This window comes from Mytilus trossulus, chromosome 7 (genome assembly GCF_036588685.1).
Source record: "Mytilus trossulus isolate FHL-02 chromosome 7, PNRI_Mtr1.1.1.hap1, whole genome shotgun sequence".
NCBI lineage: Eukaryota > Metazoa > Mollusca > Bivalvia > Mytilida > Mytilidae > Mytilus > Mytilus trossulus.
In genome coordinates this window covers 49,829,664-49,844,122 of record NC_086379.1, presented here as the reverse complement: position 1 = coordinate 49,844,122, position 14,459 = coordinate 49,829,664, and positions in this window count along the sequence as shown.

Genomic DNA, 14,459 nt, shown 5'->3' with positions numbered 1-14,459 from the left:
CATTGTCGACATAAGGAAATGCCTGTATCAAGTCAGACAGTTTGTTTCCTCCCTTTACACAAAAAGTGTAATACCATTAAATATATGTTAATGGATTCTCTGCATATTGTTTTCAATTTAATACATGTGTTAGGATGGTCCTAGGATCATTGTAGTTAGAACTGTCCTAAAATAGCTTTTCTAATATCCTAAGACATGATGTCTCAGACACGCCCTAAGACCATCCTAAATAACGCCCTAAGAACTATTTTAGGTTTTTTTCCTAGGATATTTTCATTGACACGACCCATGGACTAGAGTTTAAAATAAAAAATGTACAAGGAAATTTATTAATTGGGGATAAATTACAATATTTGCAACATATGATATTTATAGTGTTCAAAATTTGGGGTTCTTAAATACCAGTTTAACCTTTTCATCATATAATAAAGTTTATTGAATAATTGATTTTTTTCTTCTTAGATACTTCAATATTTAGGTAAGGCATCTGTATGTTGCTTTGTTCTCTAAAGATGCACTCAAGCTGTCCAAATTTAGGAACCTTTAATCGAAGTGTATGTTAATTGAATTTTTTGTTCATCTATATGTTTCGAAGTTGAGTGTCACGTCCATATTCTCTGAACTAGTACACAGTTTTGTTTAGAGGCCATCTGAAGCCCGCTTCCGGGTACGGGATTTCTCCGCTGTGTATTTAGTGTTGAAGACCCATTTTGTGACCTTTGGCTGTTTTCTGATCTTTTGCCTCTTTGATCCGTTCCCTATTTCAATTCTCAATTTTTAGTTATGATCTATTGTACATGCATATTATTTTCAAAGCCAAATATAAATTAGCTCTTTGTTTTTGTTTTTAATTAATACAAAATTGGAAGTAAATTTGTCCGTTAATTTAGATAGTACATGTATCAATCTCTTTAAATTATGACACATGAGATATCGTTAGGAAAATCAAACATTTTTTCATATACGAGATAAGACCGTTGGTTTCTCCGTTTGAAAGGTTATACACCAGTAATATTTTGGGCCCTTTATATTTTGCTGTTCGTTGTAAGCCTACATGTAGTTTCCTTGTTGAAGACCGTACATTGACCTATAATGTTTACTTTTATAAATTGTTACTTGGGCGGAGAGTTGTCTCATTGACACTCATACCACATCCTCCTAAATCTACATTTTAAATACTAATAACCTAAGTTATCAATATACTTTGTGATAATTCATTTGAGACATGTTTATACAAATGTATGTTTATTCTGTGTCTAATTGTGTGTGAAGAAAATCAGCCTTGAACGGTTCGATTCGTTCACTGATAAAATATGCTGACAAAGCCGAAAAATAAATTAAGTAAATTACAAGACTTGTCAAATTTGAATATTCAAAATGAATAATCGAGATTTAACCCTCTATACAGAAACTGCGTATATCTCTTTATTTATGAAAATGTTTTCCCAAGGTTAAAGTTTCAAGTAGCAAAACAATATTGATGAGATCATTCATTTTTGTATCATCTTCCGAATTCACGTTAATGTATATGTGGTTACTGTATTATATATAATTATGTACATGTGTATGTACAGTTTGCTGTTGAATAGTACTATTCCAATACTTGGCGCAAATTGGTGTAAATTCAGAAATTATTACAATGTCTTTATTATTTCGAAAAATGCGACAGGGTTATCGTCGCATTAATTGAAACTCGCATTTTGTATTTTTTTTATATGAATCAAACAGGATGTTTCTGAATATCGCAAGAATTAAAATTGCATTTTGTTCTCAAATGGCAAAATCTCAATAATAAATGCACAAAATAAATATTTCTGAATTTACAGTATGTCTTTATGTGACAATTAAATTTCAAAATATTAAAAATATTACTGAGGTATAAGTTGGTTTTGTTTTTTGTTTTTTTTTAAACTGACTGATGTTTCTACAGAACAATCTTAAATAATCTGTCTCTGAATTATTTATTTTATTCTAATTACTCAAAAGAACCCTGACAAAAATAGGTAACTAAATGGTAATCACTCGTAAATGCATTTTGTATTAAATTGTCATTTCGATCTTAACTTCACCTGAAAACTATAAACGTTTAACGTTCTTCAAAGATCAGGTTTTTTTTCTGATAAAGATGTATAAAAAACAAAAAATCTGAAGAGCTGTGTGACCAAACAGGACTTAAACATAGCCAAATATATCATAACGCAACTGTGCCTGCAAGCTTATAATTTCAAAATGCACAAACGGACAAGTTAAGAAGAGTTTGTTATAAATAATGTCAGTACCTTAGCACTGACTCCTTGGCTACTGATACAGGCGAAGTCTGAAAGTCCGCTAGCAGAGGAATCGACTTATCATGGCATACCCGATTATAATTTTTGAAATTATTAGGAAACAAGGGTTTTAACTCCCTAAGGCAAATTTGGCCTGAGAAAAATTTGGCTGTTTATGTATTTTCAGTCACAAAGCTCGTCAACTGTTCGATACATATACATCCTCGTTTTTTTTCAAATATTCGATCTTAGCTACATGATGAAATAAAATCCATAAAAGTGCTTCGAACGCATGAAATTATTAAACCTGTTGTTTTCATTTTTTTTCTAATAGAAGACCAAACAAAACTTGTTCATACTTTACCTATAAAATAGCATCTTTGGCCTTCTATGGGGAGAAAAAATTAATGCTTATGTAAATCTTAATTTGGCGTGTTGGATTTTAACGACTTTCTCTCCAACAAACAAAGAGAGCAGACTAAACGTACATTAGTCATACTCTAGTATTTACTTTATCGTTATCTTCACCTTTCTCAATTTAATCCAATTATATTGATCATCTGTAAATATTGTAATACATAAATGGTAAAAAATTAATTAATATAATACTGAAACTATTTGTTCAATAGATATAAGGAGATATGGTATGGGTGCCAATGAGACATCCCTCCATCCATGTCTCATTTCGTTAAACTTTTATTGGATAAAGGAAGTATTTCAACACGGGGACTAGGCTCACACCGACCTACTTGCTAAAAAAGGCCCCCCAAAAATACTAGTGTAAAACCATTCAAACGTAAAAACCAACGACCTCATCTATATACCAGATTGAATGGGTTTTTAAAATTGTCAAGGTTGAAAGTAAAAGTAGTGCACGACATAAAAAAAACAAATTTTAAGGTAAACAAGTTAATTTTATATATCAATCTGTTTACTATATTGATATGTATAGATATAATTATATGATTTTTTTAAAAAAATAATGATTATTACAGAAGTAAATTTGTACATATAAATCTGCGGGGTTTGAATAAGCTTTCTACGTTCAGTCACGTAATTCGCTTTACGCAAAATTATTTTGTTCGGTGTCACGTAAAATATACTTTTACATTGTAACTGAGATACATTTTCTAACCTTTATTGAACTTTCAACAGCTGTAAAATGAAGTATGCGGTTTTACCTTTTGCATGTTTTATGACAAATGACGATGGAAAGATTTGTAACGATTATCATAGTTGCAATTCGGCAAGTGTTTATGTACTAAATGACCTTAATGCCTCATTTTCTCTTTTGACTTAGACAATCTTTTAATTTAAAGGAGGACATTAATACAACTGTTCATAAACTTGAAAATATACGCTTTAAATTGCTCAACCTATTAAGGTTGAAGTCTGTTGCTACTGCTAGGGAATTTGTAACCGTTGTCCGCTCGATTAATTGTATGAGATGTGTCAAAGGTTTCTATTTATTTTAGATTTTTACTAGACAGTTGCTTATTCTCATCACTAGCAAAAGTTTTTTAGGAAAGAAAAATGAGGCTCCCTTTTTGAGGCTAGAGATCTAGATAAGTTTCATATTTTAATCTGCAACATATACATAGTTTATCACATAGACTTATTTCTCCGTGGTTCAGACTACCAGTGAGAGCGAATTATTTGCACGGATGCAAGTGAGCACGCTTGAGCTGATATTTTACAAGATGAGTCAAACAAACCATGTCACTCTATGTAGAACGATTTTGATAAAATAAAAAGCTAAACTTTAAAAAACTAAAAGCTGTTGATTTGTGACAATGAGTTCAAAACTTGAGAAAAAAGTTGTAAAATCAGAATGCAATAAGAATTGTTCACGGCTTCGGTGCCAAGTGTTTCTGTTTTAATACATACATATAGGAAGATGCGGTGTGAGTGTCAATGAGACAACTTTCCATACAAATATGTCTTCTTTTTAATACTGACTTAATAGTTGCATTGGTGCCAATACTTCTACATTGTACAACTGATTTTGTAAGTGAGTTTGTCGACTTTAACAATGGATAAAATTGAGAATGGAAATGGGGAATGTGTCAAAGAGACAACAACCCGACCAAATAAAAAACAACAGCAGAAGGTCACCAACAGGTCTTCAATGTAGCGAGAAATTCCCGCACCCGGAGGCGTCCTTCAGCTGGCCCCTAAACAAATATATACTAGTTCAGTGATAATGAACGCCATACTAATTTCCAAATTGTACACAAGAAACTAATATAAAAATAATACAAGACTAACAAAGGCCAGAGGCTCCTGACTTGGGACAGGCGCAAAAATGCGGCGGGGTTAAACATGTTTGTGAGATCTCAACCCTCCCCCTATACCTCTAACCAATGTAGAAAAATAAACGCATAACAATACGCACATTAAAATTCAGTTCAAGAGAAGCATACATTAGCGTAATCCATACTCAGAAATTTTGATAAATCAGGTGATCCGTTTACCTGTGATCAGTTACAGAAGCAACAATTGAAAAGTTGCAAAATAGTATTCTTTATTCTGGATTCAGGTACTAGCGGTGTTGGCACTTTCGTTAACAATTGAGTACTTCAGAATAGCTGAATAGTTCCGCTAAAGATTTGATCAACAGAACGATTAGACATTTGTAGAGCTAAAGGTGTACTCGTCGTTCTTAAGTGTCTGTTCATTGGACGAGTTGTAGTCTCTTGACATATTCCTAATTTCCGTTCTCAACTTTAACGGTCTCTTAAAGGCCTTTCATATTTGATTTAAACGGACACTTTTTACCTTATTTTGTAGCCCTTGTAAAATACAAATATCTTACCAATTGTTTTACACCAGGTTCCGATAAATCTAGCATTTTCGCTACTCAGACTTTCCAAATAAAGGTCTATGTTTTACTCTTCGACAACAATAGAATTTGAATGTTTCTCATATAAGTGTACGCCTCTTATTTGGTTTTGAATTATAGCAAGAGAGGACTGTACTCTGTTTTATTGTCAAATCTTATAATGCATGTATATTGATTCAAATTATCATATGACTGTTTTTTGTGAAGAAAGGTGCTGCCTTTAAAAGAGTACGAAATATACCAGAGGGACAGTCAAACTCATAGACTGTCATAGTAAAAAAAACCGCTGTAGATTGACTGCAACCAACAGAACTATGACTTTTATTTTACAAAATTCGATTTTCCTTTCTTACCCTTATCCGTGTATTCAGTTTTCTTGTTTTTAGTAGGATTTTTACAATTAAAAGTGTCTGCTTTAGTTTATTCTATTAAATGACAACATAAGATTTCTCTAAAATTAATCAATGTTAAGATGGTTTTTTTTAAAACTTATTCTTTACACGTGGAAGGCGGAAAACGAATGTCGAGCAAAACCTTTGAGCAAAAAGTAACCGAAAAGATATGTTGTTAAGATTATACATAATTTGTCATATTTGTGCACTTGTGTCTTTGAGGCGACTGTCATACAAGTGTGAGGTTTATCGCTTTAAACCAAGGTTTAATTTACAATTTTTTGTACATAAGAAAGTGTCTGTACCACGTCAGGAATATGACAGTTGTCGGTTTGTTTGATGTGTTTGTGCTTTTGATTTAGCCATTTGATTATGGACATTCTATTTTGAATTTTCCTCGGTCTTCAGTATGTTTGTGAATTAACCTAGCTTTTGTCTTCTTCAGTTTTCTGTGTGGTTTTTATTATGAAGTATTGAACTTGCTAATGTTCGGATGTCTGATTTGGATTTTAAATCAAATTTTGTGGCGAAAAAAGTTAAACTAATTTATACAGTAGAGGCAATTCAGTTATTACTGTGAAAACACACAACAAGCTCATCCCTGCTTTCTGGTTAAGACAATACATGTACATTACGTTGGCAGGTATAATAGAGAAAGCAGACGAATTTCTGTTTACTGTCATAAACTTTATAAAAGATATAAAAAAGTCTAAACCCTTTCCTATATCTGATTTAGGGTGATTGAACTGTAAGCGTTTAACTATATAAGTTTACATAGTTTTCTTTACCATTTCCCTAGTCGTAGAAGATTGACATTTTTCAGCAGCTGCTTATAACGAGATTCTTGAACTCCTACTCAAAGTACAAAGTGGGGCTACAGATAGAGATAAGGACGGCTACATTAAGAATAACATTCAGCAGAAACTTTGGGTTTCTATACATTTTGGTTTGTTATTTCTTCCTACTTAAAAAATACCCTTTGCTATGCGATCTGTTGTTTATTTTAGTTAGATCATAACATATATTTATTTTTCTATAATAAAAATAAGACAAGAAAATTAATATATTTCTTTGCGTTCCAGTATGACATGAGAGGGTTTCCTTTACTTGGTAACTTTTCCCCAGGTCATGTTTTAACACGGGTTATTTCAGTTACAGGTATATAAGGAATGTTGCCATATTTACATCACAAACTTCACTCTGAGTAAAGACAAACCTAAAAATGTTTAAAAGCAATGAATGAACTAGATAATTAAATTTTAAATACATTTTATGTTTTATCAAAAACGCACTGTTCTGGATTTCGCTATACTTTTGTTTTGTTCCTGCAGAAGGGGTCAACATAAACTAAGTTTGGAAAGAGGTTAAAGGCTCCTCATATAAAAAAAATATGTGAGTAGTGTTGCTTCAAATAAACAATAATAAACATCTGCAAACAATAGGTGATTTAAGGCAACAGTAGTATACCGGTGTTCGTAATTCATAAATCGGCTGAGAAAAAAAAAAAACAAATCCGGGTTACAAACTAAAACTGAGAGAATCACAACAAATATTAGAGGAGAACTACAATACATTAGAAACACACCACTAACATGTAACACACACAGAAAGAAACTTTATTATAACAATAGCCATTTTTCTGACTTGGTAAAGGACATTTTAAGAAACAAAATGGTAGATTCAACCTGGCAAGCTTATTATAAACCTCCCGCTTTTAAACTGTAACTGAGTCGAATGCTTCAAATGAAACTCATATGCTTATTGTTTTTGGCTATCTTCTGCATGTTCTGCAGATTGAAAAAAAAAAATATGGTCAGATTTTAGTTTTCGAAAACATAATCTACATATAATTTTAATATATCGTGGTCCTGTCATATCCTTAAACATTCCTAGTTGCATCAGTTTGTCTGTACTCATAGAAGTTTTTGTGGCTTAATCACGATAACATTTGCCAATTCCTTATGATGAACTTTAAAGTGAAGTTTGTAACAAAATTGTAAATAACATGTGGTAAGCATATTCAAGTTGTTTGGAGTTAGATAATCCTACCAGTCCATATTTGTAGTAGTAGCTTTTTTCCTTGATACTTTTGGAATTTGGTCACATGTTGACAATGCTACATATTTATCTTTAAATTTGATCTTTATTATTTTATTGATTTGATTAATCATATAGTGTATAAACATTTTTTGAAACCTTTGTAACGAACGCTGAATCTATATTCCTATGTTTTTGCTTTTTATATTTATATCAATTTTTTTTTTATTGTAGTACAAATAAAATGATGTAGAAAAAAGTACAATAAATGACTTTCCCTCAAATAGTAGATTGACTTTGTCATGTGTGTTTTGACCGTGTGTAGAGCAAATAGGTTTTCTATAATCCAAATTTAGAAACTCACAAAGGTTCACATTAATTATTTGAAATGTTCATTTGAATCAAAAAGAAACCTGTGAAGCATGGAGTTGTGATGGCAAAATGACCAGTAAAGTACATTCGAAATAAATATTTAATGCAATAAAATGTAAAACAAATCAATGTTTTATCCTGTTTGTGGTATTAATCTGAAAAAGATTCAGTTCATACCTTTTAAAAAGGGCGGGAGATCCCAAAGGACAATAGAAACTCATTACAAGCAATATTATCTTTTTTTTTGTAATGTGTTAATTGGCAAAAACTACATATATAATAATAATAGTAAATAAGTTCATAGTACATCTTCAGCAAAATCGAGTACATGAAGTTGATATTTTGAATCCATCTATAAACGTATAATATTATTAATAATAATTTACAAAAAAGAACAGAAAATCTTAATCTGAGGTAGCATGGATTGGGTAGGTATTTTATTACGTGAAAGTTAACGTATAAAGTCCTCCTATTAGTTGGAGCCAGGGTTCCAGCAGGTGTATGCTCTTACAATTATCTTGTATATAATCTAAAAGAACTACAAAGGAGATGGAATATCTATAAATGACATCAACCAGTACATGCGCAGCAACAACAAAAATAAATAAATACAAAAATATACAAAGAGCAAAAAAGGATGGCGCTTTTATTGTTGTTATTAACTTCACAGTCGCAGTGATGTACTTTTTCTCTTTCCAGCGAATTTATTAGATGACGCGTTGTATCAGTTTTCGAATTATTGCAATGATCTTTAAAACTCTAATGATAAATACAAAAAAAAAACTGTAAACAACTAAAAAGTCAACAATACAAGTTTTACAAAACATGTGAAAATGATCAAAATAATTTTTAACTGTTTAGTGCAGTTGTTGCCTTTACATGGTCCGAATACACAATTATCCCCCTTCAATTTTCGTTACAAATAGAGTTCCCTTTAATTTCTTTTTGATATTTTGAGCATAAATGAGTGATTTGGTTAGGTAAACATAAATGGGATTTCTCTTTTTGGAAGCTCTGGCTTAACCAATACTGGTGTCCTTGTGTTTTGTGTTGCCAAGAGAAAATGGGGCGATGAAGTTTTCTAGTGTTTGATATGTTTTGTGGTTAATGCCAAACTTTATGTACACCAAATCCTGTTAGAAAAGCGAAGGTGGAATTTTTTTATTAATCATTATGTTATAATAGACAGATAGGGGAAATTAATTGTGTTCTCGGACCACATGGCAATTATTGACTTGGATGAAGGAGTTGTCTCAATACCACAAATACCACATTTTTTAAAAATAAATAGCTTTTTGCCTTGATTCTTTTGGAATTTGTACACATGTTGACAATGCTACATATTTATCTTTGATCTTTGATCTTTATTATTTTATTGATTTGATAAATTACTTAGTGTATAAACAATTTTTATTTTTGCCTTTCCTTTTTTTCCCTTTTTTTTGCTTTAATGTGAATGTAAGGTCATTTAAAAGAATTTCTGTAAAATTTCTTTTTGATATTTTGAGCAGAAATGAGTGATTTGGTTAGGTAAACATAGGTGGGATTTCCCCTTTTCGGAAGCTCTCTGGCTTAATCCATACTTGTGTCCTTGTGTTGCCAAGAGAAAATGAGGCGATGAAGTTTTCTAATGTTTTGATATGTTTTGTGGTTAATGCGAAACTTTATGTACACGAAATCTTGTTAGAAAAGCGCAGGTGGGATTTGTTTTATTAATGATTATGTTATAAAAGACAGATAGGGTAAATTAGTTGTGTTCTCGGACCACATGGCAATTATTGACTTGGATGAAGGAGTTGTCTCAATGCCACTAATACCACATTTTTTAAAAAACAAATCATTGCTTATATTATGCACACTGAGATAATAAAAAAAAATGTATGTGTTTTCTAGTTTAAAATGCTTAAACTTTATAAAAGAAACGTTTTTTTATCTCTCTAATCTTAATCAACAATGATCAATTCGATATTAGATGTTAATCCGATAACGTTCAAGCAAATAAATGGACTTACTCATCAATAAGTGAACATTTAAATCCATGCATCAAGACAACTTTCGTTGTCAATTTATTGTCATGTGTATGCATGAATTACGCATTTAGATACACACATTATAATTTGTTGGTATGTTCTCGTTACATTATCTTAGCCGAGAAAACCTTGTTGAACAAGATTACTGAAAACTTCAACAAAATTAAAATCAGGAATCAAGAATGATAACTTGAGTCTGATTTAATAAGGTTTGCCTGTGAAACATGCCAAACAGTGAATAATGTAAAATAATTTCATGCTTAAGTATTGTAAATTGCAGTTATATATTTTTTTAATTGAAATCAACATTGAAAGTGAAATTATTTTCTCTCTATGCTTTAATATTTTTTTTTTTATTGTGGTGAATAGTAATATAAAGGACATTGCAAGATTGACCACCAAAGCTGATTGTTAGCAATCTTCAGCCGTACGGTATAGTTGTTTTAAAATGTATGTGTCATTTTGGTCTTTTGTGGACAGTTTTCTCATTGGCAATCATACCTCATCTTCTTTTTTTATATTTAGCTTTTATGAAACAATATTTTGACCACCCTTTATGATACAGCCGTGATTTTGAACGTGCTTTGGTTTGGCATTTGTCTGCATTATAATAAATAATAGGTACTTTATTATGACAACTTTATTGTTTATGAAGGTATGAAATATGCATTTCATTTCTAATGCTAAATTGTGATATCTTTTCAAGTTTTCCTCCAGTTTTAATACACATGAGCAACTAAAATCTTTAATAAGGTTAACTTTAATGTTTGAAATAACATGCCTTCTTTGTAGTTTTTATTGGGTGGTTCCTTCCATCTTTTTTCCATCCAAGAAGTGAAAGAATCATGACTGAATTCTAAGTTTTAACATTGAAACTTGAAAAATAATAAAATGAAAAAATGTTAGATATTTTGAAAAGAAGTCGTTATTTTAGGATTTCTTTTTTAAACAAAAACGATTTAGTTTATTGAGTTACTAAGCTTTTCTAGACGTTATCTATACGACAATTGTGTACAACCAGACTGTTAACAGACATATGAATATGCCGCAAAATTAAACTTAATCTTGTTTGGACTGAAAACCTGTATAAACTAAACATGTTTTTGAGCACCGTTATGTCAATCTGTATGCGTTGTGACAAGACAAGACAAGTTTATTAATATACTCAGGCACATATTGTGTACAACAAGAGCAGTCTTATGTAGTAAACAAAAAATAAATATTACAAATAAAAAAGAATGCGAACCTTTTATCACGATGGGTGAAATAGAGGTTTTCAGTATCTGTGAAATAAGTTTAGGGTAGTACTAACCGGATTAAATCAGCCAATACCGAACAAAAGATTTAGTCCCGTAGAGGTTCGGTTTACACAGGCTTCACTGTAGTTCTTCTAGAACTCAATCTTGCTTTCCGTCTTGATCAGTGGATTACAGGTAGGTTAACAAATTACACACAATTAAAATCAGTGCAGGAATATCACTTAAAGTGTAACCTGCCTAAACCGAAACCTGAGTATTCCAAACATTCTGTTTTAACCGACACATTTTCATGTTCCCAAAATATGCATATCCTTTCAGTGAAGTATTCCACTACTCTGCTTAATCAGACATTTCTTTTATGACCCCCCCACCCCCCAGTGTGTCGGGTTAGACAAGTTACACAGTATTACTTATTACTTATAATCAGTATTTATGATGTTGTTTGCTTGTTAGTCAAAAAGGAACAACTGTTACATATATAATTATACAAACATTTGAAGGTAGACTTTTTTATTGAATATAACGATTTTATAAGATTGTTTGATTGTGTGGTATGATAGAAGAGAATTTACTTTAATTCATCGTCCATTTGTCCCTTTCTGCATCCATTGTATACATTTTTTTAAATCAATTTGTGGTTCGTATGATCTCAGTTCTTCATTGGTTTATATCCGATTATGACGACGAATTTTCGTTTTTTCCTCCGAATCTCCTACTGTGACGGCATGAAAAAAGTCGGCCATGCCTGATGACGTCACACAGAAAGATCACCCCACCGATGACATTAGAGAAATAGATTCCACCACCAAATATCGTGCAATACAGTATTTATCCACCTGCGACCGTTAAATTTTCAATACTTGAAACGCTTGGCGATCATCGCGTTTTAAATTTGAAAATTTTACTGTCTCGAGTGCACATATATGGTATCAAACTCGATGCAGTGGTAGAAACTATATTTATAATTGTTAAAGATTTATTATTAGGGTCATTTTAAAAAAAATGTGGATATTTCAGGTGTGAAATAACAATACAAAAAAATATTCAATAACAATACAACCTGAAATAAAAATGTGCAATCTTAAATGCTACTACCAAAATATTTAAAAAAAAATAACATAGAATCAAGTATGGGACAAATGTCAACTACATAACGGATTTAGTTTCGGTCCCTGATTGTTTTTTAATAATATTTACATTTTGCTTGATATATATTTCCATAAAAATCATCACACTTTTTTCAAAACAGTAAAATAACAAGTCATACATTGTAACATTTTTTAGAAACATATTTTAAAGTGAATTTAATTCAGCATTGTCAACTACATAACGCTTTTCGTCAACTACATAACGATTTACTGCGTTATGTAGTTGACCTATTTGTGTTTTTTAATGTTTTTCCTGACCCTAATACCAGATAAATGGTTTTTATTGAATTAAAGTCAGTATTATAGACTTTGAATGATTTATGTAAAAAAAAAATGCATGCCAAAATTTATCAATGTTTACCAAAAATGTCAAAAAAGAGGGTACAGAGTATTGTCCCCGCTAAACTGAGGTGTGCATGTTTCAGCTCTGGGGTTCACAGTGAAGACATATTTTTTCAGTTATAACATTTGAGGTACACAGTATGTAGAATGAAACAAGAGTTGAAAGTAAAATCACAAAAATACTGAACTCAGAGAAAAATCAATTTGGAAAGTCCATAATCACATGGCAAAATCAAAAAACAAAACGCATCAAAAACGAATGGACAAGAACTGTCATATTCCTGACTTGGTACAGGCATTTTCAAATGTAGAAAATGGTGGATTAAACCTGGTTCTATAGCGCTAACCCTCTCACTTTAATAACAGACTCATCAAATTCCGCTACATTTACATGATGCGTTAAATAAACAGTCACAATTAATAAAATAGTCAAAATATGGGTACATCAGTCATTATCGTATAACAATTTAACAGGACACAAAATCATCTACTATCTACGAACACATGGATTGATTTGAGTGTCTGACGTCAGAAAAATTATATACGTCACATAAATGTGTCGTTCAATGTGCATACAATAGTTATCAAAAGTACCAGGATTATAAACAATTTTAAAATTTTCATAGGCAATGAACGCATACAGGGTTAAAAAATCAAAAGTATGCAAGAATAAATTACAGAAATAGACCGAGATTCAAACTAGTCCAAAAGTTATACATAGATTTTGTGAGAATCCAAAACTTTTAAAAGGAACAATTTAACAGACACAAAAACCTATCTACGAACACATGGATTGATTTGAGTGTCTGACGTCAGAAAATTATATACGTCACATAAATTTGTCGTTCAATGTGCATACAAACAATTTTAAAATTTACATAGGCAATGTACGCATACAGGGTTTAAAAATCAAAAGTATGTAAGAATAAATTACAGAAATAGACCGAGATTCAAACTAGTCCAAAAGTTATACATAGAATTTATGAGAATCCAAAACTTTTAAAAGGAACAATTTAACAGGACACAAAAACATCTACTGTCTAAGAACACATGGATTGATTTGAGTGTCTGACGTGAGAAACATTATATACGTCACATAAATTTGTCGTTCAATGTGCATAAAAACAATTTCAAAATTTTCATAGGCAATGTACGCATACAGGGTTAAAAAATCAAGAGTATGTAAGAATAAATTACAGAAATAGACCGAGATTCAAACTAGTCCAAAAGTTATACATAGAATTTATGAGAATCCAAAAATTGTTAATTCCAATACGCCATTGATTGCTTTTGACGTTTGTGGTTCAACGTATATAGTAATTCATAATAGAAATATATCATAATGACATATTATAGACAAATATCATACTGACGGGATCTTTTAAAGTACAGAGTCACGTTATAAGCACAAAAGAAATACAAAGAGTCACATATACAAAACAAATCACCAAAAAATGAAAGCCAATACAAACACTTTGACGAGATGTATAAGTACCGAGCCACGTCAAACGGATATCACATAAAACCATTCAACAGTAAAAGTAATCTTAATAATAGAACAAAAACAAATAAAAGAACAATAAAACATGTTGTTAAGATGATACACAACATCAGTACGCAGAATCTATACATCAAGACCATCGTGTATTATTTGAGAAGTTGATACGGAATATTTATCAACAAGGTCTTGGTACCTTCCGATGAACTTTTTTTAGAAAAAGGACGAGACGTTCTTTGACATACCCCTGGTTCATCAACTTTATACTCAGA